General features: G+C 43.6%; 1 long non-coding RNA gene across 8 annotated transcripts in view; it reads left to right on the forward strand.

The window, feature by feature from the left end:
* The window catches only part of LOC113901553, a 44,237-nt gene that overhangs the window by 13,353 nt on the left and 4,939 nt on the right, over nt 1-25,945 (forward strand). For 4 of the 8 annotated variants that reach the window (XR_003513471.1, XR_003513468.1, XR_003513470.1 and 1 more), the window contains exons 2-5: nt 3,208-3,328; nt 8,851-8,919; nt 22,932-23,832; nt 24,737-24,962. This is a non-coding gene — a long non-coding RNA (uncharacterized LOC113901553). The remainder of the gene's footprint in view (nt 1-3,207; nt 3,329-8,850; nt 8,920-22,931; nt 23,833-24,736; nt 24,963-25,945) is intronic. The other 4 variants (XR_003513473.1, XR_003513474.1, XR_003513475.1 and 1 more) reach the window with 4 other exon arrangements.

Here is a 25,945-nt window from a genome sequence, read left to right on the forward strand (position 1 = left end):
AACATGGGATGATGACTGTACAATGAATTCAGATTAATCTGCCATGATTATATGAGGTGAGCATGACTTTTCTCAATGGATCCGGAGCTCCCCAAGGGGAAGGGCCGCACCTTCTCCTTTCTCTTCTGTTCTGTTCTTGTCACAGCGCTGGGTGCCTGATGAGAAAATGCAATTCCATCCAGACAACAATGGATTAGGATGGTTCCTTTCCTTTAATTCTAAGATCAGCACTTAACAGCCAACTACTTCCCATGAAGATGAGCCCAAGTGTTGCCATGGATGTGAGGAAAGGCACTACCACAGCATGAGGGCTCTCCAGGAAATTCCTCTCTTGATTTTCAAAAACCACCAGTGCTGGTGGGCTTCCCAGGTGGCACAGTGGTAAAGAGTCCACCTGCCAGTGGAGGAGACTTGGGAGACGCAGGTTCAGTCCCTGGGTTGGGAAGATTCCCTGGAAGAGGAAATGGCAACCCACTCCAGTATTCTAGGCTGGACAGTCCCATAGACAGAGGCATCCATGGGGGTCTCAAAGAGCTGGACAGGACGAAGTGACCAGGCACCCACACAGCAGTGCTTGTAGTAAAATTATAACAAATATTTCTTCATAGTTATTAACGTAGCCTTGTTTCCGGCCACTCTGTGTGATGCACTCTATTCTCCAGTAATTACAACTCAGGCTCTTGACTGTCTGGAATCCCTTTGTCATCTCCATAAATCTTGGCAAGATTCATCTTGGGCACCAGCTTTTTCAGGAATTCTCAGATTAAGCTGACTCTCCACTGTGCAAAGCTCTATCTTAGCTGAGCCATATTTCATTAAAATAATCCCTGCATATTCCTATTTTCAACTGGTTAGTTCATTGAAATAATGGATTGTATCTGACTCTTACTGCTGTTTCTGATTACATTTTTTAATTGAAGTATAGTTGATTGACAATATTGTGTTAGTTTCAGATGTACAGCAAAGTGATTCAGTTTTTTATCTATATTCTTTTCTGATTCTTTCTCCGTATAGGTTATTACAAAATACTGAATATTGTTCTTTGTGCTATACAATGGGTCCCTGTTGGTTATCTATTTTAGTACCTAAAAGGCTCTAACAGTGCTTGCACATTATAAATGGTTGAGGTAGCCTTTGCCTATTGTCTTCCAGTTTATCAAATGTTTGTCAAAGGTTCTTTATTCTTTATTATGTCTCAGAAAGAAAAGTGATTTTCAGACTCACAGACTTAGAGAATTGCTGGGGGGAAAGTTGGGGGGAAGGGATGGTTAGGGAATTTGGCATGGATATGTACACACTGCTATATTTAAAATGGATAACCAACAAAGACCTACTGTGTAGCATATGGAACTCGGCTAAATGTTATGTGGCAGCCTGGATGGCAGGGGCCTCTGAGGGAGAATGGATACATGTATATGTATGGCTGAGTCCCTTCTCTGTTCGCTGGAAACTGTCATAACATTGTTAATCAGTTCTACCCGGATGTCTCAGCCTGTAAAGAATCCGCCAGCAATATAAGACACAAACAGGAGATGTACATTCGATCTCTGGGTCAGGAAGACCCCATGGAGGAGAAAATGGCAACCCACTCCAGTATTCTTGCCTGAAAAATCCCATGGACAGAGAAGCCTGATGGGCTATATAGTCCATAAGGATCGTGGAGTCAGACATGACTGAGCGACTAAACAAAAGCAAAAAAAAAAAAAATACCCCAATACAAAATAAAAAATTTAAAAAAAGAAAATGACTTTCTTAAGATCACCTAACGGTGGTTGAAACTGGAGCCGATTATACAGAGTGAAGTAAGCCAGAAAGAAAAACACCAATACAGTATACTAATGCATATATATGGAATATAGAAAGATGGTAACTATAACCCCGTATGCGAGACAGCAAAAGAGACACAGATGTATAGAACAGTCTTTTGGACTCTGTGGGAGAGGGAGGTGGGGGATGATTTGGGAGAATGGCATTGAAACATGTATAATATCATATAAGAAATGAATCGCCAGTCCAGGTTTGATGAGAAATACAGGAAGCTTGGGGCTGGTGCACTGGGATGACCCAGAGGGATGGTATGGGGAGGGAGGTGGGAGGGGGGTTCAGGATTGGGAACACATGTATACCCGTGGGGTATTCATGTTGATGTATGGCAAAACCAATACAATATTGTAAAGTAATTAGCCTCTAATTAAAATAAATAAATTAAAAACAAAAAAGATCACCTAACCACAAAATGAAAAATTTAAAAAAAGAAAGTGACTTTCTTGAGATCACCTAACCACACCACCACCCTTCCCCCACCACCCCCTCCCCACTCCCCACCACACACACAGAGGTTTGCTAAGATTCCTCCCCAGATCCTGAGACTGTGAATTCTCCCTGATGGTAGGGAAAGGCTCCAGCCTAAACCTCCCCATGGATACACATCCTTTGTTTTCTGCGTCTGGGAAATGCCCCAGGATTCCCTGCTGTGTTACCCCGGGAGACTGTTGCTCAATCCCAGCAGCTGCTCTGAAGGAAAAGAAAAAGCAGACATGCTGAATGTATCATACACACAACATAATATGGAATTGAAGATCTCTAATGAGCGAGAACACTTTGATGGTACAGTCTCCCTCCAGTGAGGTCTAGTTCTTCATTTCCAGTGGGCATTGCAGGAAGTCCTCTTTAAAAAAAAAAAAAAAGAAAGAAAATATATATATTACTAATGCCGTGGCTATATGAAACAATATTTGGCCAAGATGGCTAAGATATGATTCATTCTTTGTTCATCGAGTTGCTAAGTATTATTCAGAGAGTGGAGTCACCATATGGTAGAACTGAGTTTCCTTGGGAGGCTGGGTGAAATATGGTGTTGGCTATAGAATGTGGAAATGTGCGTGTCTCTGGTGGTTAGAGTCTGGATCAAGCTATAGACGTCTAATTCCATTAAGTCCTTGTGCAAACTCCACTGCACACGGCAATTGGAAAAGGCATAGCCCAGCACAGATCACTCTATGAGGCTGGATTCTCTCTGAAACTGATAAAGAGTGGGCAAGCCACACAGCTAGACCCAGATGTGATCTTGAAAGAAAAATGTGTGTGGGCAAATGCAGTACCGGCTGGGAAAGTCTTAAGTGGCTGAAACCTATGACTCAGAAATCTTAAATTGCCTTGAAATTAATGAAGCTCTGTGGAGATGACTCAGTTCATTCATGTCCTTAGCTTGCAGGACTCAACACTGGCAGAAGGGAACACTGTCCAAAACTTGGAAGATCACCCCTTCAGAGGAAACAAGGCCAGGAGGTGGTCTGGGATGCGTTGTCACAGGAGCCAGGATAGGCAGGTGAGCTGGTTTTATTCTTCCCGTGGGCAAGCTCATTCAAGTGCCATGCTGTCTGGACCTGATTTCTGTCCCTGTAAAATGGAAAGGAGATTAGATGATTCCTAAAATGTGGTCAGCTTTGATATTCCGATTAGCTAGGGTCCCAGTAAGAAACAGCGTTTACCCCAGATGTTTCAAATGAGGAAATGTTAACACAGAGACTGTTTACAGCTGTCTGTGCCAGGTTAAGAGAATAAATAAGAAAGAATAAGGCACCCAGAGACCCATAAAGTCCGGAAGCCATTGTCACTCCCACGGCAGAAAGGATGCAAAGGAAAAACAGTATTACTGGAGCCTATTGAGAGTTGGAACCCTGGAGGAACCCACCCAGGGGTCTAGAGGAGGCCACCAGTGGGAGCCATAGTCCCCAGCAGACACAGTCCCTCCTACACACACAGTGGTGACTCAAGAGGGAATAGAAAAGAAATGACTTATGCTGTGTCTTATCCCCTTCCCGCTCTAGTTTCCCACTGGTGAGTCTCATTGGCCAAACCCAACTGGGTGCCATCAGGCAAAGGAATTCAGATCCAACAGGCCACAGGGGTTGGAACAGTGCAAAGAAGCCTGAAGAATGCAGCTGGAGTGGGTGAAAACAGAAATACCAGCACATATTCTATGACTTTATACATGTGATTATGCTCTCACATTAGGGAAAAGGGCAGAGCACACATTTTTAATTTATTTTTCTGGAGTGATTGAAGAATGATTCTCAAGTCACAGAATTCCTGAGGGCAGGGACCAGGTTTTGTTGATTTTTTTTTTTTTTTTTTTTGAACCTATCAGAATCTATCACCACATCTGGCACATAGTAGAAAATCAGGAAATATTTGGTAAATTAAAGGCTGATCACAGATCCACATTTATAAACATCTATAAATGTCCAGGGCATGCTCTGTTAATATCTGCTGAATGAGTAATGAATGTGTAGGTTCAAAACAAATTACATAATCTTTCAGATGAAAGGTTCTGCAGAGCTCAGGCAAACCCTTGGTATTTTTTGTTCTCATAGTTGTTTCAAGTATGATTGATGGTTATCATTGCACAAGCTGTGTAAATATCCTGAACTAGGAAGATGGACCACAATGTGAGACCCCATGATATAAAAAGTGAATAAGTAAGTGAGTGTGCACTCAGTTGCTCAGTTGTGTCCAACTCTGTGACCCCATGAATTGTAGCTGACCAGGCTCCTCTGTCTATGGAGTTATGGAACCTGCATCTCCCGAGGCTCCTGCATTGGCAGGCAAATTCCTTACCACTGAGCCATCTGGGAAGAGGGGCCCTTAAGGAGACATCTCCTGCTTTCCTCAGTGCTGAGATTCCCAGCAGGAGTGCTTGCAAAAGAAGAATGTCTCAGTTCAGTTCAGTTCAGTTCAGTCGCTCAGTTGTGTCTGAAGAATGTCTAACATATTTAGATACATGTGGAATCACCTCCTGACAGGTGGATGTTCTTACAGAAGGATGCTCTTTAATGAGCCATGGATGGACACTCAGCTCTCTGACTTGAGACAAAAGTTGACCCAGTGAGCCTCAGTTCCGGTCTAATGCTGCTTCATAGGGTCAGTGTGGGAAATGAATGAGTTGATGTGTGTCACGTTCCTGGTAAAGAGCCCAGCATGTAATTGATGTTCACTTGCTCTCAGCACCATCTTTATAGTGGAAGCATTGATTTCCTCAAAGTTGACGTAGGTGGAAGACCAGTGACGAGAAAAGATGTTTTCTGCATTGCTATCTATATTCCCTTTAACAGAAAGTCACTTCTTTTATTATGAGACCAATCCTGTGCCTAAGAGAACGTAAGACATAGTATTAGTTACAGAACACATCTAAATGATTATCCCTTACTATTCATATTTAGGAACTGATGTACGTATGTGTCTTATTGGGATGTAGAGGGTATCACAGGTACGTGCTGGCAATTCTTTAGTATTCACCTAACACACTTCTTCTATGATGGTCAAATCCAATTCCCTCTAAACAGACTGAAATGCCAGATGCTTTTTTTTCTCAAGGCTTAATTGTAGCTAAGCAGGGTCATGTGATACAGTCAGGCCTAATGGAATGACAGGTATTTTTTGTTAGAATGTTTCTTTTGGTTCTCAGTTGCTGAAACTGCATAATAGCTGTGAAATGAATGTCTTTTGTTGCATATAGCAAGTCCCTTTCATATACCTGAGTTTATGATAATGAAGTGACTTTTGGAAAGCCTCTAAGGATAGGGACTGGTGCCAGGGGAACCAACTTTGACTAGAGGATTGGGAATTTCAGCCGCATCCTCTAACCCCCAGGGAAAGGAGAGGGGCTGGAGATTGAGTTCAGTCATCACTGGCCAATGACTTCATCGATTATGTCTATGTAATGAAGCTGCCAAATAAAACCCCAAAAGGACATTTCAGAGAGCTTCCAGGTTAAACCAGAAGGCAATCTTGTATTTGGAGAATGATGTACCCCAGGCTTCATGAGGACAGAAACTCCTGTGCTCAGGACTCTTCTAGTCCCCACCCTACATATCTCTTCTCCCACCTGTTTATTAGTAGCTTTTAATATCTTTTGCTATAAAATGGTAATCTAGAAAGCTGAAGCTCCAATACTTTGGCCATCTGATGCAAATAGCCGACTCAGTGGAAAAGACCCTGATGCTCGGAGAGATTGAAAGCAAAAGGAGAAGAGGGTGGCAGAGGATGAGATGGTTGGATAGCATCACTGACTCAATGGACATGAACTTAGGCAAACTCCGGGAGATAGTGAGGGACAGAGAGGCTTGGTGTGCTGCAGTCCGTGGGGTTGAAAAGAGTCAGACATGACTTTGAGACTGAACAACAACAAATCTAGTGAGTAGACTGGTTTCCTGAATTCTGTGAGCCACACTAACAAGTTAATTAATCCTTGAGAGGGGCTTGTGGGAACCTCTAATTTGTAGAGTATTGATCAGAAGCACAGATAACAACGTGGCCTTGTAATTGGTGTCTGAAGTGTGTGTGTGTGTGTGTGTATGTAGTAGGAAGAGTGTAATCTCGTGGGATGGATCCCTTGACACTGTCTTCAGTAGTTCCAGGTAAAAAATGTCAAGTTTTAATACTTCTGTCACAGAATTGTTTGATGTGTGGATTTTTCCATGCATGTAGTGTCAGAAGTGAGTAGTGTGGTGGAGTAGTGTGAGAATGGAGGAAACACACACCAGGATTGTTGTTTTTATACAAGACAACTAGAGAGACATTGCCCAGAGGCCTGATGTATAACTGACCTGTGAAACAACCCAAATTTCTGTCTTAAGAATTTGCATCCTTAGAGATTCATTTACTATGTATGCCTTGTTTTGTCCTATATTCTGCTGCTGCTAAGTCACTTCAGTCGTGTCTGACTCTCCGCGACCCCATAGATAGCAGCCCACCAGGCTCCCCCATCCCTGGGATTCTCCAGGCAAGAACACTGGAGTGGGTTGCCATTTCCTTCTCCAATGCATGAAAGTGAAAAGTGAAAGTGAAGTCGCTCAGTCGTGCCCGACTCTTAGCGACCCCATGGACTGGAGCCTACCAGGCTCCTCGGTCCATGGGAGTTTCCAAGCAAGACTACTCGAGTGGGGTGCCATTGCCTTCTCTGTATATTCTGCTACATGCAGCCAAAAGCGTTCTAACAGAGAAGTTCTCTTTAGATTTGTTCTGGGAGAATAATTGGCTCCCTCTGTTTCTATCTCTTCTCCAATGGCTAATTAAAAGTTGAGAGGTCAGAACTTACAGACATTTTTGATTCCTCCATCCTCTTACTTATTGATCCATTCAATCAATCATTTATTACTTATTCAGTCAATTCAGTATGTACTTATTCAATCTGTACCTATTCTTTTCTTCCAATGGTTGACTTCTGTTGGCCTTCAGAACCCTGCTCCGGCATCATGATTTTCAGAAAATCTTCCTGGGATCCCTACATCCAGCTAAACGCTCTTCCTCTGTACATCCTTAGCAGCCAGTCATTAAATCATTTTTAGCATCTATCACATTGTAGTGAAGTAATTTGTTTGTGTACCTGTACAACTAGAATATACTTCTAAATGCAGCAGTTAATCAATAGTCTTCCTTCCTCTCTTCCTTCCTTTCTTTCTCCCTCTTCCCTCCCTTTCTTCCTTCTTTTCTTTCTTCTTTCCCTTTCTCTTCCTTCTCCATCTCCTCCATCTCCTCTTTCTCCTTTTCATCTTTTTTTTTTCTTCTATGTGCTTTAATACAGTAAAGTTCTCGGCCATAGTGACTATCCAAAACTCTGAAGATGAAACTGGGTACTATGGGAAACATGGAAGAATAATAGAGTTGGTAAATAAAGGCAGAGACTGTGCTGATTGACTGCAATCCTAGTGCATGGCCCAGTGAAAGTGCTCAGTAAATGTTTGGTGAGTGAAAAAATTAGACTCAAAGAGAATCAGTTTTATTGAAATGACAAAACTGACATAAGACTCATTTTGGATATGAGTCAATGCTTGCTATGTATAGCATTAGGTAATAGTGATATTTCATAAATATGTATTAAATAAATGACACATACACTTAATGTGTCCAGAATTTAAAATTTAAAATCCTGTATGTTGTGAAATATGACTCTATTCTCTTGGCTAATGTTTTTGCCTCACTTTGGAAATAATTTATTCTTTCTCTGATGATTTGAATTATTAGCTTCATCATATACTAAGTACTCATAGATAAGATGGGTTGTTTTCTGTAATCTTTATTACCTTGCACCTTACAATACTGCCTCACTGTTTTAATCAGTGGGTGTGAATGTGTGATGTGAGTGTCTCACTGTTGTCTTCCTTTTATTCTCAATTTTTTTTTTTAATACTTCTTAGACATTTAGGGATCCAAATAAACTTTGGCCTCAAATGTAAAAGCTCCGTAAATGTCTCAAATGATTCCTTAAGGTTTAGATAGTATTGAATTTAGACATTATCAAATGCAATATGGCAGAGGGAATAAAAGCATGGTTTTGGAACCAGTTTCCCAGAACAAAAAGAATAACTTCACAACTTTCTAACCTGCAGTCTTTGACAAGTCAGTGAATCAGTTTCTTCATTGGTAAAATAAGAATAATAATACTATCTACAGATTTGTCAATTAGACAAAATTTTAAAATATATATATTAAATATTTAGCCCAGTAACTGGCACATGGAAAATATTAACAGAGGTTAATTAGATGTTTAATTTTCCAACATTGTTCTAAAACTTCCCATTGCCCTATCCATAGCCGAGGATGGAAGATGACACTTTGTCCTGAGGGAACCTCCTTTCAATTGATCAAGTTTGCACAATTTCATTTTCCTTTGAACTTCAACAGCTTTGGGCAGAGAAGGAATCTAACATTTATACTGTTTTTCCTATTAGATCATACTTAGGATAAAATGGGGGCGCAGAAAACTTAAAAAGGGGAAATATGGCTCTTTTTCCATTTTTTCTATAGAAATCTTAGGAGAATTGTGACCTTGCTCTATCCTCCCCACAGGTGACTCTGTAAATTCAAGGAAATGATACATGGAGCAGTGTCATCTAAAATGAAAAGGGTCACAGTCAGGTACGAACGGTAATTGCACTGCTTACACATATCAAAGTTGAATCTGGAAGGTCATGTCCTGAGAACTACATGAATGATTGCTACCAGATATGTGATCTTCAAATTGCCCCCATTTTAGCTGCACAATTCCTGGGAGTATCTATACATATATATATATAGATACTAAACTACTAAACTAAATACACTAAAAAATAGATACTAGTTTTCAAAGACCCCTGCATGACAACTCATGTATTGTCACGTTAGATTGACCGCAGCATTCTCCTCTGAGTGATTTTTAAAAGGTATTAACCCTGAAGCATTAACAGTTACACCTCCAATAATGATAGATGTGACTAATAGAAAGATGCAGCAGAGAAGCACACTCTTGTACCACACATGAGTCACAGTTTATAGACAACACTTTGTAGCATGTTTGCTGGCCATGATGCATCAGATTCACTTTGAACAATGAGAAAACGGTGGTCTTTGCACCAGAAGCTAATTATAACTTTCTCAAAAACTCTTTGTGACCATTTCACCCTGACTTTCTACAGTTGCATGCTGCAGAAAGTCCCTGAAACTTATCACTTTTGCCCTATATAATCAAGAACAGGCACAACACTGCATTGTCACTTGAGATACGACTTCAACACTTTCCACTTAGTTGGTAGCTGGCAATAGGTAATGATATGGCCTTGAAGTAAGTTTTCTAAAAACTTTTCTTGGCTTGTGACACAAAAGAGCATCTTGTTTTTAATGCATATTGTTGGCATTTCTCACTACTGAATAGAGGTTCTTCTAAGTCGATGTGAGCCATGATGTTTAAGGACGTTTAAAAGAATGCAAGTTGTGACCTCATGAGAACATCAAAACACTGCACCATCACAGATTGCCATTAAAAATATTTAACGAGAACCTTCTTGACCCAAACCTTGGAGTCTTAAGAGTCGCAGTTAAAGGCAAGTTTCAAGGGATAAGGCAAAAAGTCCAAAAAAAAAAAAAAAAAAAAAAACCATGGAGATAGAGAAAGAAAGAAATTAGAAGCTGTCAGGGACAGATTTCTGCTTCCTTCTCTGGGAGCATTGGTCATTTGGGGTTACTGGGCCCAGAATGCTGGACACCCAAGGGGAGAAGGGAGGGATAAAAAGAAGGGAGAGAAGAAGAAAGGAAGAAAAAGAAAGAAAAGGAAAAATCTAAGAAAGTGTTAAAAAGATTGATACACTGAAAAACAGGTGTAAACCATATCACTTCCAGGTAAACTGAAACCAAGATCACCCCATGGAGAGAGAAGATAAGTTACTTAATGTCACAAAATTACTGCCTAACAAACTGCTCTCAAGCACAGTAGCCTACAGCAACAACTCTTTGTTCTCATTGTCTGTGGTCAGCTGAGGGTCTGATGGGCATCCACATGCTTATAAGAGTTATCTAGGATCAGCTCACCGTGGCTTCTGTGATCCGTGTTTCTCCTGTCTTTGCCCTGGGACCGGCCGAGTCCAAAGCAAGGCACACGGCCAGTGTTAGGTGGAGGGGTGGACAGATGGTCTACTCTTGAAAGGAGAAAGGAGAAATTTAGCATGTTTTAATAACAACTTAGTCTCTCACCTAGGGACTCTCTGGGATCCTCAATTAAGACTTTTCACTTTTCACTTTGTGGATATTTCTTACACACCATTTTTTCATGATACACTTTACAATATATGTGATGATGTATTTCTCATTCAATCATCACGATTATATAAGGTGGATATATTATTATATCTAATTTAAAAGTAAGAAACCTGAGGCTGACATCCAAGGTCAGGAGTGGCGGCCTTGAGGAGCAACCCTCTGTCCAAGGTCAGGAGTGGCGGCCGTGAGGAGATACCCCACGTCCAAAGTAAGGAGCTCTATGCTAGAGCAGCCGTGAAGAGATACCCCATGACCAAGGTAAGAGAAACCCAAGTAAGACGGTAGGCGCTGAGAGAGGGCATCAGAGGGCAGACAGACTGAAACCACAATCACAGACAACTAGCCAATCTGATCACACGGACCACAGCCTTGTCTAACTCAAAGAAACTAAGCCATGCCGTGTGGGGCCACCCAAGATGGACGGGTCATGGTGGAGAGGTCTGACAGAATGTGGTCCACTGGAGAAGGGAATGGCAAACCACTTCAGTATTCTTGCCTTGAGAACCCCATGAACACTATGAAAAGGCTTTTAAAAAGATAGGACACTGAAAGATGAACTCCCCAGGTCGGTAGGTACCCAATATGTTATTGGAGATCAGTGGAGAAATAACTCGAGAAATAATGAAGGGATGGAGCCAAAGCAAAAACGACACCCAGTTGTGGATGTGACTAGTGATAGAAGCAGGGTCTGATGCTGTAAAGAGCAATATTGCATAGGACCCTGGAATGTTAAGTCCATGAATCAAGGCAAATTGAAAATGGTCAAACAGGAGATGGCAAGAGTGAACATCAAAATTCTAGGAATCGGCAAACTAAGATGGACTAGAATGGGGGAATTTAACTCAGATGACCATTATACCTACTACCGTGGGCAGGAATCCCTTAGAAGAAATGGAGTAGCCATCATAGTCAACAGAAGAGTCTGAAATGCAGTACTTGAATGCAAGCTCAAAAACGACAGAATGATCTCTCTTCATTTCCAAGGCAAATCCTTCAATATCACGGTAATCCAAGTCTATGCCCTGACCAGTAAAGCTGAAGAAGCTGAGTTGAACAGTTCTATGAAGACCTACAAGACCTTTTAGAACTAACACCCAAAAAGGATGTCCTTTTCATTATAGGGGACTGGAATGCAAAAGTAGGAAGTCAAGAAACACCTGGAGTAACAGGCAAATTTGGCCTTGGAGTACAGAATGAAGCAGGGCAAAGGCTAGTGGAGTTTTGCCAAGAGAACCCACTGGTCATAGCAAACACCCTCTTCCAACAACACAAGAGAAGATTCTACACATGGACCTCACCAGATGGTCAACACCAAAATCAGATTGATTATATTCTTTGCAGTCAAAGATGGAGAAGCTCTATACAATCAGCAAAAACAAGACCAGGAGCTGACTGTGGCTGAGATCATGAACTATTTATTGCCAAATTCAGACTTAAACTGAAGTAAGAAGGGAAAACCACTAGACCATTCAGGTATGGCCTAAATCAAATCCCTTATGATTATACCGTGGAAATGAGAAATAGATTTAAGGGACTAGATCTGATAGAGTGTCTGATGAACTATGGACAGAGTTTCGTGACATTGTACAGGAGACAGGGATCAAGATCATCCCCAAGAAAAAGGAAATGCAAAAAAGCAAAATGGCTGTCTGAGGAGGCCTTACAAATAGCTGTGAAACAAGAGAAGTGAAAAGCAAAGGAGAAAAGGAAAGATATACCCATTTGATTACAGAGTTCCAAAGAATAGCAAAGAGAGATAAGAAAGCCTTCCTCAGCAATCAATGCAAAGAAATAGAGGAAAACAATAGAATGGGAAAGACTAGAGACCTCTTCAAGAAAATTAGAGATACCAAGGGAACATTTCATGCAAAGATGGGCTCAATAAAGGACAGAAATGGTATGGACCTAACAGAAGCAAGAGATATTAAGAAGAGGTGGCAAGAATACACAGAAGAACTGTACAAAAAAGATCTTCATGACCCAGATAATCACGATGGTATGATCACTTACCTAGAGCCAGACATCCTGGAATGTGAAGTCAAGTGGGCCTTAGGAAGCATCACTAGGAACAAAGCTAGTGGAGGTGATGGAATTCCCGTTGAGCTATTCCAAATCCTGAAAGATGATGCTGTGAAAGTGCTGCACTCAATATGCCAGCAAATTTGGAAAACTCAGCAGTGGCCACAGGACTGGAAAAGGTCAGTTTTCATTCCAATCCCAAAGAAAGGCAATGCCAAGGAATGCTCTAACTACCTCACAATTGCACTCATCTCACACACTAGTAAAGTAATGCTCAAAATTCTCTAAGCCAGGCTTCAGCAATCTGTGAACCACGAACTTCCAGACGGTTTAGCTGGTTTTAGAAAAAGCAGAGGAACCAGAGATCAAATTACCAACATCCACTGGATCATCAAAAAAGCAAGAGAGTTCCAGAAAAACATTTATTTCTGCTTATTGACTCTGCCAAAGCCTTTGACTGTGTGGATCACAATAAACTGCGGAAAATTCTGAAAGAGATGGAAATACCAGACCACCTGATGTGCCTCTTAAGAAACCTGTGTGCAGATCAGGAAGCAACAGTTAGAACTAGACATGGAACAATAGACTGGTTCCAAATAGGAAAAGGAGTATGTCAAGGCTATATATTGTCACCTTGTTTATTTAACTTCTATGCAGAGTACATCATGAGAAACGCTGGGTTGGATGAAGCACAAGCTGGAATCAAGATTTCCGGGAGAAATATCAATAACCTCAGATATGCAGATGACACCATCTTTATCGCAGAAAGTGAAGAGGAACTAAAAAGCCTCTTGATGAAAGTGAAAGTGGAGAGTGAAAAAGTTGGCTTAAAGCTCAACATTCAGAAAACAAAGATCTTGGCATCCGGTCCCATCACTTCATGGGAAATAGATGGGGAAACAGTGGAAACAGTGTCAGAATTTATTTTGGGGGGCTCCAAAATCACAACAGATGGTGATCGCAGCCATGAAATTAAAAGATGCTTACTCCTTGGAAGGAAAGTTATGACCAACCTAGATAGCATATTCAAAATCAGAGACATTACTTTGCCAACAAAGGTCCATCTAGTCAAGGTTATGGTTTTTCCAGTGGTCATGTATGGATGTGAGAGTTGGACTGTGAAGAAGGCTGAGTGCCAAAGAATTGGTGCTTTTGAAGTGTGATTTGGAGAAGACTCTTGTGAGTCCCTTGGACTGCAAGGAGATCCAACCAGTCCATCCTAAAGGAGATCAGTCCTGGGTGTTCATTGGAAGGACTGATGTTGAAGCTGAAACTCCAATACTTTGGCCACTTGATGCGAAGAGCTGACTCATTTGAGAAGACCCTGATGCTGGGAAAGATTGAGGGCAGGAGTAGAAGGGGATGACAGAGGATGAGATGGTTGGATAGCATCACCAACTCAATGGACATGAGTTGGGAAAACTCTGGGAGTTGGTGATGGACAGGGAGGCCTGGCATGCTGCAGTTCATGGGGCTGCAAAGAGTCAGACACAGCTGAGTGACTGAACTGAACTGAACTGAACCTGAGGCTTTAGGGACTTAACCCTTTAGCTCATGGATGACAGGGACAAAATTCCTCAGATCCAAGAGACCTCACAGCCTTCTTTTTTAACTTCTTCACTAAAAATGCTCTATCTAATTATTTTACACAAAGAAATTGTTTTCCTGATGGTTGCTAGAGGTTTCCCTAGGAGCTTGGAACTCATAATCATTCTCATCTGAGCAGAATATAATCACTGATATAACTATGAGCTGCTGTCATTTCATTCTGCTAAAAAAAAAAAAATCACAGCGTGAATCTGAAATATTAGGAAGACTTTGGGGCTAAAGAAAATAAGATGTCTGTAAAAAAAGGTGCCATATGTACAGGATTCAAGTGGCATCTGTGTGTGCACATTATAGCCCATTGCCCTGTATCTGCTCAATTTGTTCATCAGGTAATTCAAATGACTCATGGGGTTGGAACTGTGTTGTGTCTACAGTCTTCTGTTTGTTTCCAGCTTAGGCCTAACAAAGTGGTTTGTTCTCTTATTTTGTATCATTCAAGGAGACAGCATTTGTCCTCTCATCCCACTGAATAAATAACTAACCAAGATAAATTTTCTTTCCATCAAGAGTGCATGTGTGCTATGTCATGTCAGTCACGTCCCACTCTTAGCAACCCTATGGACTGTAGCTCACCAGGCTCCTCTGTCCATGGGATTCTCCAGGCAAGAATACTGGAGTGAGTTGCCATGCAACTGACCCAAGGATCTTCCTGACCCAAGGATCAAACCTGCATCTCCTGCATTGCAGGTGTATTCTTTTACCCACTGAAATGCTCCTTGAGAGTGGCATGTTTATTATGATCCATGTCAAGTCTCCCCACCTCATGCCTCTGAGTGTTAGCTATAGTGTTAGCTAAGAAGTAGGCTTAGAGGAGGGAGGGGGTTTAGAAAAGGGAATATGGACAGGAATGATAGTGAAATCAATGACTGATGGACAGAGGAGCTCCAGAAGGAAGGGGAGCAGTTCAGGGCAAGCTGGAGTCTACACTGTATAAAGTATAGATTTTAGAGCTTGATGGGATTGTCTGGAGTTGCTCCAAACTTTTCCCTTTTACAGTGGAGTAAACGAAAGGCAGTATGAATTAGCAGTGATTCCAAGTAAGTTAATGACAAAGGTAAAAACTTAACCAGGACTCCAAGCCCTATGCAATAGTTAAGTCTGTGTGACTACTTGATTAGGTTTTGGTGCCAGTTCTTTGATCAAACACTAGTCTAGATGTTACTGTGAAGATATTTTGAAGATGTGATTAACATCTCTAATCAGTGGACTTAAAGAAGATCACCTTTGATAGTGTGGGTGGGCCTCATCTAATAAGTTGAAGACCTTAGGAGCAAAAACTGAAGTTTCTTGAAGGAATAGAAATTCTGCCTCAAAGCTGCAGCCTAGAAATCCTGCTTGAGTGTTCAGGCTGCTGGGCTGTGCTGAAAACTTTAGACTTGCCAGCCCCACAGTTGCATGAACCAATTCCTTAAAATAAATCTACTTATATATCTGTTTATCCATCTATCATTTATCTATCTACAGACACATACATACAGAGAGACAGACAGATACACACATGCTGTTGGTTCTCTTTCTCTCAAGAATCCTGACTGATTCAGAGTTTGGAATCAAGAGTAGTGTGCCCTGTAACAGATACCTAAAACTGTGGACATGGCTTTGAAATGAATAATGGGTAGAAGCTTGAAGACTTTTGAGATTCATGCTAGAAAAAGCCTGGGTTGCCTTAGAGACTATTTGTAGAAATAAGGTTGTTAAAGATGATTCTTGTGAGGACTCAGGCTTGCACACAGAGAGAATGCCACGTGGCAATAGGGATAAAGAGGACTGTGATACTGCTGTAAGCCAAGGGATTCCTGGGGCTACTAGCTGGAAGAAGTATGGAAAGGCCCTCCCTGAAGGGATCTTTGGAAAGAGCATGGCTCACCTTATTATACTTCTAGCCTCTTGAACCAAACAGTGAAAGAATAGACTTTTAGGCACCCAAGTTGTGCTACTTCGTTATGCAGCCCTAGGAAATTTATGCACCTGGGATTCTGCTATGATTCTGAAACAGTGCTAGACTCTAGGACTTCAGAGAATAAGACACAGATCTGCCTCTCAAAAAACATAGTTTACACTAATTACAGTATTTATAAGTAGTATGGCTGTGGGCTGATCTAGCATGACTAGAATAACAGGAGAAGGGTAGGGAGAACAAATAAAACATGGATGGCAAGCCTGCTGCCATCTTGAATGTCACATACCAGTACCTTTCTCTAATCTTATAAGTAGGTAATTCTAACATTACGTGCTAGAAATTCGAAGCGCCAGGTCTGTATGGACTGGGAAGTGTCCATACACTTCCCAGGAGTGTATCCAGGAGGATGCATTGCCTTAATCTGGTCTTGAAAAATAAATGGGATTTAGATAGAGAAGAGACATGAACACATTCTAGAAGAGCTAATTCTACAGGCAAAGAGAAAGAGGCTAGGATGAATAAGCCACTATTATTATGCTTCCGCTACGGGGTTTCCCCTGTGGCTCAGCAGTAAAGAATCTGCCAGCAATGCAGGAGATGCTAGAGATGCGGGCTTGCTTCCTAGGTTTAGAAGATCTCCTGGAGGAGGAAACAGCAACCTGCTCCAGTATTCTTGCCTGGAAAATCCCATGGACAAAGAAGTTCATAGGGTCACAAAGGGTCGGACGCGACTGAGCCCATACAGCACACACGAGCTGTACTGGAAACTGTACCGTGTATTGGAAACTGTAAGTTTTGTCCGACTCTCAAACATCCTAGCAAGGTGGATATTGTTTTTCCTGTTTTAAATATGAGAACATGGAGATTCAAAGCCTTGCCCAAACAGGCACTGTAGGAAAAAAATAGAGTTCCAGAGCTTCTCTGGCCCAGAGCTGGTGAAATACCCAAAGCTAGGTGAGGAAGACGGTCTGGCAGAACCAAAGGTTCACGGCGACAAGGATTGAAAAAACTCTCTTTTCCTTACACTTGCACCGTTTTTGTCTTTGGTAGGTTATGTTAGCATGGGAGGTTATCTGAAGATAATAAGAAAAATAAAATCAAACTCTAGGCTGTCTGATTTTAATAGTTTGGTGACTCTGTCTGAAATATACATAGCTATCACTGCAGCAAATTGGACATTTTATCCATCTATATTGATCCATTGTGCTGGCACCAGGAGGATCATATTAGGCCCAATCTGATGTGTGATTTTCTCTGTAATGGAATCATTGATTCTCTAGTACAGAGCCAAGTTGTGTGTCCCAGCTTTATGTTTTTTGTTTTTTGTTTTTTTTAAAGTAAATTTGTCCTGTGTTAACCACTATTATAATAGATTCGAAATTCAAATTGATACTTTTGAATTGTGGTATTGGAGAAGACTCTCAAGAATCCCTTGGACAGCAAGGAGATCAAACCAGTCAATCCTAAAGGAAATTAACCTTGAGTATGCATTGGAAGGACTGACTGATGCTGAAGCTGAAGCTCCAATGCTTTGGCCACCACTCATTGGAAAAAAACCCAAAACCTGATGATGGGAAGGATTGAGGGCAGAAGGAGAAGGAGGTGACAGAGGATGAGATGGTTGGATGGCATCACTGACTCAATGGACATGTGCTGTGTGCTGTGCTTAGTCACTCAGTCATGTCCAACTCCTTCCGACCCCATGGACTGCAGACCGCCAGGCTCCTCTGGTCACAGAATTCTCCAGGCAAAACACTGGAGTGTTTTGCCATGCCCCCCTCCAAGGGATCTTCCCAAGCCAGAGATCAAACCGAGGTCTCCCACATTGCCGGTGGATTCTTTACTGACTGAGCCACCAGGAAAGCTCCAATGGACATGAGTTTGAGCAAGCTCAGGAAAACGGTGAAGGACAGGGAAACCTGGCATGCTGCAGTCCATGGGGTGGCAAAGAGTTGGACATGACTTAGCAACTGACCAAGAACAATTGCTACTATGTAACCATAAGAGTTTTCCAATCAGTGATTCACTCAAGACCTCCCTTTGTAACTGGAAGCTGATGGAGTGAGGGCAATAGTTCAGAGCTTGTAATCCCAATATCTCAATGGCTGGGATGCTAGATTCTTCTGCTCTATCACAAGGGCAAAGAATGTCATGCTGAGAGCCCGGACACTGGAAACACATAGCTGACACTCCTTAGCTTGGCTAGATGGCATGAATTACACTGAAGGCTGCACAGGTCAGGTCTCATTTGGTCATTAGGACAACCCTCTGAAGTGCGTACAAGGATCTACATTGCATGGAGAGGAACGTACATCTTGGGTCAGGGCTGTCTGAAGCCACATTGCTACACCGTCCTTTCCATAGTAGTCAGTCAGTTCAGTCACTCAGTCGTGTCTGACTCTTTGCGACCCCATGAACCACAGCACACCAGGCCTCCCTGTCCATCACCAACTCCCGGAGTCCATAGAGTCCACCCAAACCCATGTCCACTGAGTCAGTGATGCCATCCAACCATCTCATCCTCTGCCGTCCCCTTCTCCTGCCCTCAATCTTTCCCAGCATCAGGGTCTTTTCCAGTGAGTCAGCTCTTTGCATCAGGTGGCTAAAGTATTGGACCTTCAGCTTCAGCATCAGTCCTTCCAATGAACACCCAGGACTGATCTCTTTTAGGATGGACTGGTTGGACTCTTTGCAGTCCAAGGGACTCTTCAAGAGTCTTCTTCAACACCACAGTTCAAAAGCATCAATTCTTTGGCGCTCACCTTTCTTTATAGTCCAACTCTCACATCCATGCATGACCTCTGGAAAAACCATTGTTGACGAAGTAATGTCTCTGCTTTTTAATATGCTGTCTAGGTTGGTCATAACTTTCCTTCCAAGGAGTAAGCGTCTTTTAATTTCATGGCTGCAATCACCATCTGCAGTGATTTTGGAGCCCAGAAAAATAAAGTCAGCCATTGTTTCCACTCTTTCCCCATCTATTTCCCATGAAGTGATGGGACCGGATGCCATGATCTTACTTTTCTGAATGTTGAGCTTTAGGCCAACTTTTTCACTCTCCTCTTTCACTTTCATCAAGAGGCTCTTTAGTTCTTCTTCACTTTCTGCCATAAGGGTGGTATCATCTGCATATCTGAGGTGATTGATATTTCTCCCGGCAATCTTGATTCCAACTTGTGCTTCCTCCAGCCCCAGCATTTCTCATGATGTACTCTCCATATAAGTTAAATAAGCAGGGTGACAATATACAGCCTTGACGTACTCCTTTTCCTGTTTGGAACCAATAGTAGTAGTTTGATTTTTTAAAAAATGGATTATTGAATAAAGTATGTTATCTTTATAAAGGATATACTCTTTGACGTACATTCACTCCTGACTTTTGGGTGAGTTTTTTCTGGTATTTAGTTTTTATATTCCCATCCTTAAATTGCAAATATTAGTTTGCATGCTCAGATGCTAAGTCATGTCAGACACATCGTGATCCTATCCGCTAAGCTCCTCTGTCCATGGGATCTCCCAGGCAAGAATACTGGAGTGAGTTGCCATTTCCTTCTCCAGGGTCTCTACCTGATTCAGGGGATCAAGCCCATGTCACCTACATAGGTAGGTGGGTTCTTTACCACTGAGCCACCAGGGAAACCCCAAATGTTAGATTAGGAAACCTCAAAATTCCCTTCCATGGCTGCCTATCTGTGATTCCAGGATTCATTTATGTGTCTGGTTATCTGATTCATTTCAAAGTTCCCAATTAATTTTCATCTCAGAGACTTCTTAGAGAATATAGAATGTCATCATGTTATGGCTAATCTCCATTGAGTCTAATCATTCCATTTAATTGATTTGCTTATTTTTAATCCCCCTTCCTAAGGATTTGAGAATTCAAAAATTAGACAGAAGCAAATCATAACAGAGTAAGGCAAAACAAGTAGAATGAGATCAGGGTAAAGTAAGTGATCAAGACACAAAAAGGTTTAACTCCTTTGCAAAGGGTGGAGTTGGGGGGTGGGAGGTTGTTCCATCTGGTTGTAAGCTTCTTAGTGATCAGTTTTTCCAAGAGATAAAAGAAGGAGCCGCCCAATTTCATAGACAAGGTATCAGCTTGGCTTTGACTGGAGCTAGGCAGTGAGCCTGGGCTTGATGCCACCTCTTGGGCTAACGACAGCTTCAGAGAGAGACACATCTCCCCGTTGGACAGAGGCCTTGTTGGACTGGCACAAATTAGACAAAACTCAAAGTTCAGTGGAGTTTGGGCATCCTGCTACCGTGGTTTTCACCTGTGAAACCGGGAGGCAGAGTCTGGTGAATATGGGTGGCCTTGCGGCTGTTAGAGGCATAAGTGGGAGGCAGGCTGGGTGAGGGCAGTGGGTGGAGCGGTGGCTGCTGAAGCTGAGAAGACCAATTTGAAGCTGAGTTGTTGATCCACACAAGGTGAGGAAGAACTGGAGCCAAAAGAGGACAAAATCTGGAAAGAAAGCAGAAGAGACGAAGCAAGAGTGAAATGGACAGACGAGAACTGGCCTAAACAATTCCGGAGGCAGAATGTGGGTGAGAGTAGTGTCTTTTAATGCTCTCACGCCCTGGACTTGAGGGAGGGGGCCAAGCTGGGGGTGTTTCAGGAGCTGGGCTCCTATTTGTCCAGGAGTCTCTCTGGGGCTCAGGCGAGGAGGCCCTGTCCAGGAACTGCCCTGAAGCCAGTTCTCCTGTGCGTGCATGCCAAGTTGCTTCCGTCGTGTCCAATTCTGTGACCGCATGGACTGTAGTTCACCAAGCTCCCCTGTCCGTGGAATTCTCCAGGCAAGAATACTGGAGTGGGTTGCCATGCCTTCTTCCAGGGGATCTTCCCGACCCAGGGATCGAACCCTCCTCTCTTATGTCACCTGCATTGACTGGCTGGCTCTTTACCTCCAGCACTACCTGGGAAACCCAGTTCTCCTTCTGTGTGATTCCCAATTCGGTACCCCTCACCTCTTCCAAATGACTTCACTAGAAGTCTTGGTGATGGGCCAAGACTCAAGGTGGACACTGAACCCCCCTGAGTGCTCTGGGGTGGGACAAACTGGAAGGAAACAGCCTTTTGTGCTCAGGATATGACTGATCTGGGAGAGGAGCCTGTGCTCACAGATAGGAACACCACCACCCGTCCCTTTGCATGGCCAGAGGCACATTTGCTAATTGTGCTAACCTTTCCTGGTAAAGCCAACGGGCTTCCCTGGTGGCTCAGATAATAAAGAGTCTGCCTGCAGTGTGGGAGACCCAGGTTTGATCCCTGGATCAGGAAGATTCCCTGGAGAAGGAAATGGCAACCCACTCCAGTATTCTTGTCTGGAAAATCCCATGGACGGAGGACCCTGGTCAGCTACAGTCCATGGGGTCACAAAGAGTTGGACACGACTGAGTGACTTTCTTTCTTTCTTTTCCTTGTAAATGGCAGAATTCCAGGATTTGGCTTGGAGGAGGGGGTGGCTGAGGTCATGGGGTCAATCACACTGCAGTGGAAGGAAGTTGGTCACCCTCTCTGCCCCAGCACATCTGAACTCATCCTCCTTTGCCCAAGTTTAAAAACCAACACCCTCCCCGCCTCCCCCCGCCCCGCAACAGCTGTCCTTCCATTGCAGACCTTGGAGAAGAGTAGCTCGTTTAAAATTGAGTCAGGGTTGGCAGGAGCCCTCACAGGAAGGACCACTAGAGCCGTGTGAACTTTCTTACCCTTTTATTCATACCATGTGCCGTTTGAAGCATGTTGTAAACTGTGAAGCACTCGTAAATATCAATGAATGTGATTTACTCATTCGTTCAACAAATGTTTGCTGGGTATCTAATGTGTACCAGATGCTGGGCTAAATGCTGGCGACAAAGACTTGAATGAGACAGTCTGTGTGCTCAGGACCACAAACCATTGTGGCAGGTGAACATATAAATACATCGTCACAAACAAGGGCTGTCAGAACAAACCCAGAGTGCCAAAAGGAGCCCGGAGGACCCAGGCCGCCTGGGAGTGGGGTGCGGATGGAGAGTTTTAAGTGGGGAGGGTTCAGGAAAGGAGATTCCTGAGCCAAGTGTTGATAAAGTAGTCCAAGTGGGTCCACAGGGAAGGACACAGTCCAGGCAGAAGGAACAAACAGGAGCAGAAGCCCTAAGGCAGGACAAAGGCTGCTGCAGGAGAGAGAGCTATCCCCACGTCAGCATGTACACAACAGGAGAAGGAAAAGGATTAGCTTCTTTGCTAGTGAGGATGGCAAAGGCCATGACAGATCGCATAAAGTGTTTAAACTTTTAAAAACAGGTGATGTTCGGACTCCCCTGGCGGTTCACTGGTTAAGACTCCACACTTCCAAAGCAAAGGGTGCAAGTTTGATTCCTGGTCAGGGAACTAAGGGGCTTCCCCGTGGATCAGTGGTAAAGAATCTGCCTGCCAATGCAGGAGCCACAGGTTCGATGCCTGGGTCGGAAGATCCCCCCATGGCAAGCCACTCCAGTTCGATCCCTGGGTTGGGAAGATTCCTCTGAAGGCAGGCATGGCAAATCACTCCAGTATTCTTGCCTAGAGAACCCCATGGACAGAGGAGCCTACTGCACTACAGTCTATAGGATTGCAAAGACTAGGACACAACTGAACCAACTTAGCACGCTAGGGGAACTAAGATCTCACATGCCAAGCGATGCAGCCAATAAATAAATAAAATAAAATAAGCTACAAAGGCATAGTGTACAGCACAAGAAATATAGTCGATATTAAAAAAAAAGTGATGGGGAGACACTCAGTTATTTTCAACAGGGAGAGGGTTTGTTTGCTTGACTCTTGATTGATTTGTTATTATTGTTGTTATTTCAGAAAAGACAGTCTATCCACACCAGAAGGTTCTCATTCTGAAGAGATATGAAAGTGACCTGTGGGATTTTTCTGAAGTGCTGCTGGCTGGGAACTGCTGGAGGTACAGTGGGTCTTACCCTAGTGTGTGGAGCTAAGTGATTTCTGATCTCTGAAGGCAAGGAAGCTCCTGGAGTGGCATCAAGCGTGGGTGACAGGCAGCGTGGACGAGCAGTGGGCAGTGAGGCCTCTTCCCTGATGGTTCAAGTGCACATGACTGATGAATGGGTACCACAGGGTCGGAGCATTGCAGAGGTATATTTAGCTGTTACCTAGGACTCAGTCCACTCATCTCCCACCCACTGGGACACCCATTGGATGGCATGCAGTGGATACCAGGGAAGGAGGCTGTGGACCTGCTCTCAGGGCCTGGGGTAAGGCAGAATCCTCACTCCCCTGCATATGAAGATCATTCTAAGAGCATTTAAAGTAAGTGTGATTTTCTGAGCCCCACCCTAGATCAGTTAAATTAGGATCTCTCCTGGGAAGTCTGTCATCCTAACTGAAGTGCAAGGCAGGAGAGGAGAATGTGTCAAAGAAAAATGAGGTGGTGTGTCTTGAGTGTTCAGAGGAAGGGGCTCAGGACAGGGGCTGGAGAAAGGGGACATGCGGGGTGTGGATGGAGACCATGGCAAGCAATATGTTACCTGTAGACAGCAATGAGGGTTTTCATTCCAGAAAGACTCACACTAACTGCAGCGTCGTCCGGCTCTGCCTCCCTTGCTGTGCTGTCATTCCAGTGGAACGTCTCTGTTCTCAGTTTCAGCGCAGGTAAACTATCACAAACTGGGTGCTCGAGCAACAGGATTTCATCAGCATCTCCCGGCTCTGGAGGTTGAAAGTCCAAGATCACTGTGTCAGCAGGGTTGGTTCTTTCTGTGCCCCTGAGGGAGACTGTTCCATGTTCCCACCTGGTTTTGCTGGCTTCATTAGCATCTTTAGCTTATAGAAGTATCACCCCAGACTGCCTTCTTCTTCACACGGAGTTCTCCTTTGTCCATGCCTGTGTCCAAATTTCCTCTCTTTATAATGACACTATTTATACTGGGTTAACTTCGCTGGGGGCTTAGATGGTAAAGAATCCACCTGCATTGCGGGAAACCTGGATTCTATCCCTGGGTCAGGAAGATTCCCTGGAGGAGGAAATGGCAACCCACTCCAGTATTCTTGCATGGAGAATTCCATGGACAGGGGAGACCGGAGGGCTATAGTCTATGGGAACACAAAGAGACTAACACACACAGGGCCTACTTTAGTGACCTCATTTTAAGTTGATTAACTCTGTAAAGACCCTCCAAATAAGGTCACATTCTGGAGTTAGGCCTCCAACATATGAGTGGAGCGGGGCGGATTTATAATTTGATCTTTAACAGTTTGGAATAAAAATATATTATTATTGTTATCATTTCTACCCATTTTGGGGTATTAGGTGCCCGATTCTGCGTTAACATTGTGTTATTAATCCTTCCCAAGCACTGTGCAATTACATGGCATTGACCTTATTTTGGAAATGAAGAGGCCGAGCTGCCATGAAGTATAATAACTGGCCTGGCATTGCAGGAAGCAAATAGTGAAGGCTTTCCTGGCCTAGTTCTGGCTGAGTGTTATCTACTCTGTGTGTGTGTGTGTGTGTGTGTGTGTGTGTGCGCGCGCGCGCGTGTGCTTTGTCCGACTCTTTGCGACCCCATGGACTATAGCCCCCCAGGCTCTTCTGCCCATGGGATTTCCAAGGCAAGAATACTGAAACGGGTTACCATTTCTTTCTCCAGGGGATCTTCTAAACCCAGAAACTGAACCTGTGTCTCCTGCATTGGCAGGCGGATTCTTCACCACTGAGCCATCTGGGAAGCCCCGTGTTATCCATTACATTCCCATTTAGGAGGAGACAATCCTGGCCGACCTCATAAAGCCCTTTCAGGTTTCTGAGTCCTATCTGAGGCCTGTTAAGCTTTGCCATTCTAAAGAAAATGCAAGTCTGCAGGGCTCCCGGGAAAGGTATGCACGTATTGAATTTGTAACGGGATCCTGGAGTCCCAGCTATCTTTCTTTATTCATGGGCTTCAGAGCTGGAGGTGCAGCATGGGGAGGAGGACAGGAGGTTGTGTAATTCTCTCAGGAAGAAAGCCAAAACGAAAAGGAAGAATGCAAGCAAGCGGCGTCGGTACACAGGCAGTTTTACAGGAGAGAGATGAATGTTCCTCTGTGTCCTGAAATGGTCACAGATCGCGAGCTGGAGGAGCTGCTGCCTTTTGCAGTTTTGCTGGAGGCACGATCTCGACTTCAAAGATGATCAGCTGCTCTGGTCAGCTCCCTTCAGCTGTGTTCAGGGAACAGGGACAGAGCAGCTGTTGAGTATACATGCTCGCATCCAGAGACAGTCCATACTCTGCAGGAACTCGGAGTCTGCAGGTAGCTGCAGACCCACAAGGAGATCATCTTGGAATTATGTGCAGAAGGAAGCAGAGGAGCTGCAGGAAAGCTGGGGTCAGGGTGTGTGTGTGTTGGTGGGGAGGTGTTGGGGGTGGGAGAGGAATCAAAGAAGGCTTCCTGGAGGAGGCAATGGCTGAATCTTCAGAAAAGAATACAGAGTAACAGGGGTGAAGTGAGGAAAGCAACAGCTCAAGCAAAGACACATATGTACACAAAGAGACACACAGAACAAGCAAAGACAGTTTGCATGGGAACCAGCAGGCAGGGGTGTTTAATTCAGGCTAAATATGCCTCTTCTGGGGAGGTGACAACTGCCAAGCTTCTCTTCAAGGGTTAAGACAGCACATCTGAGCTTCTTCCACTAAAATCTCATGGGGCCTGGAATCTTACACCTGATCCCCCACCAATGGGCTTCCCTGGTGGCTCAGATGGTAAAGAATCCTCCTGTAATGCATGAGATCTGGGTTTGATCCCTGGGTTGGGAAGATCTCCTGGAGGAGGAAATGGCAACCCCCTCCAGTATTCTTGCCTGGAGAATTCCATGGACA

Source organism: Bos indicus x Bos taurus, chromosome 11 (genome assembly GCF_003369695.1).
Source record: "Bos indicus x Bos taurus breed Angus x Brahman F1 hybrid chromosome 11, Bos_hybrid_MaternalHap_v2.0, whole genome shotgun sequence".
NCBI classification, from domain to species: domain Eukaryota; kingdom Metazoa; phylum Chordata; class Mammalia; order Artiodactyla; family Bovidae; genus Bos; species Bos indicus x Bos taurus.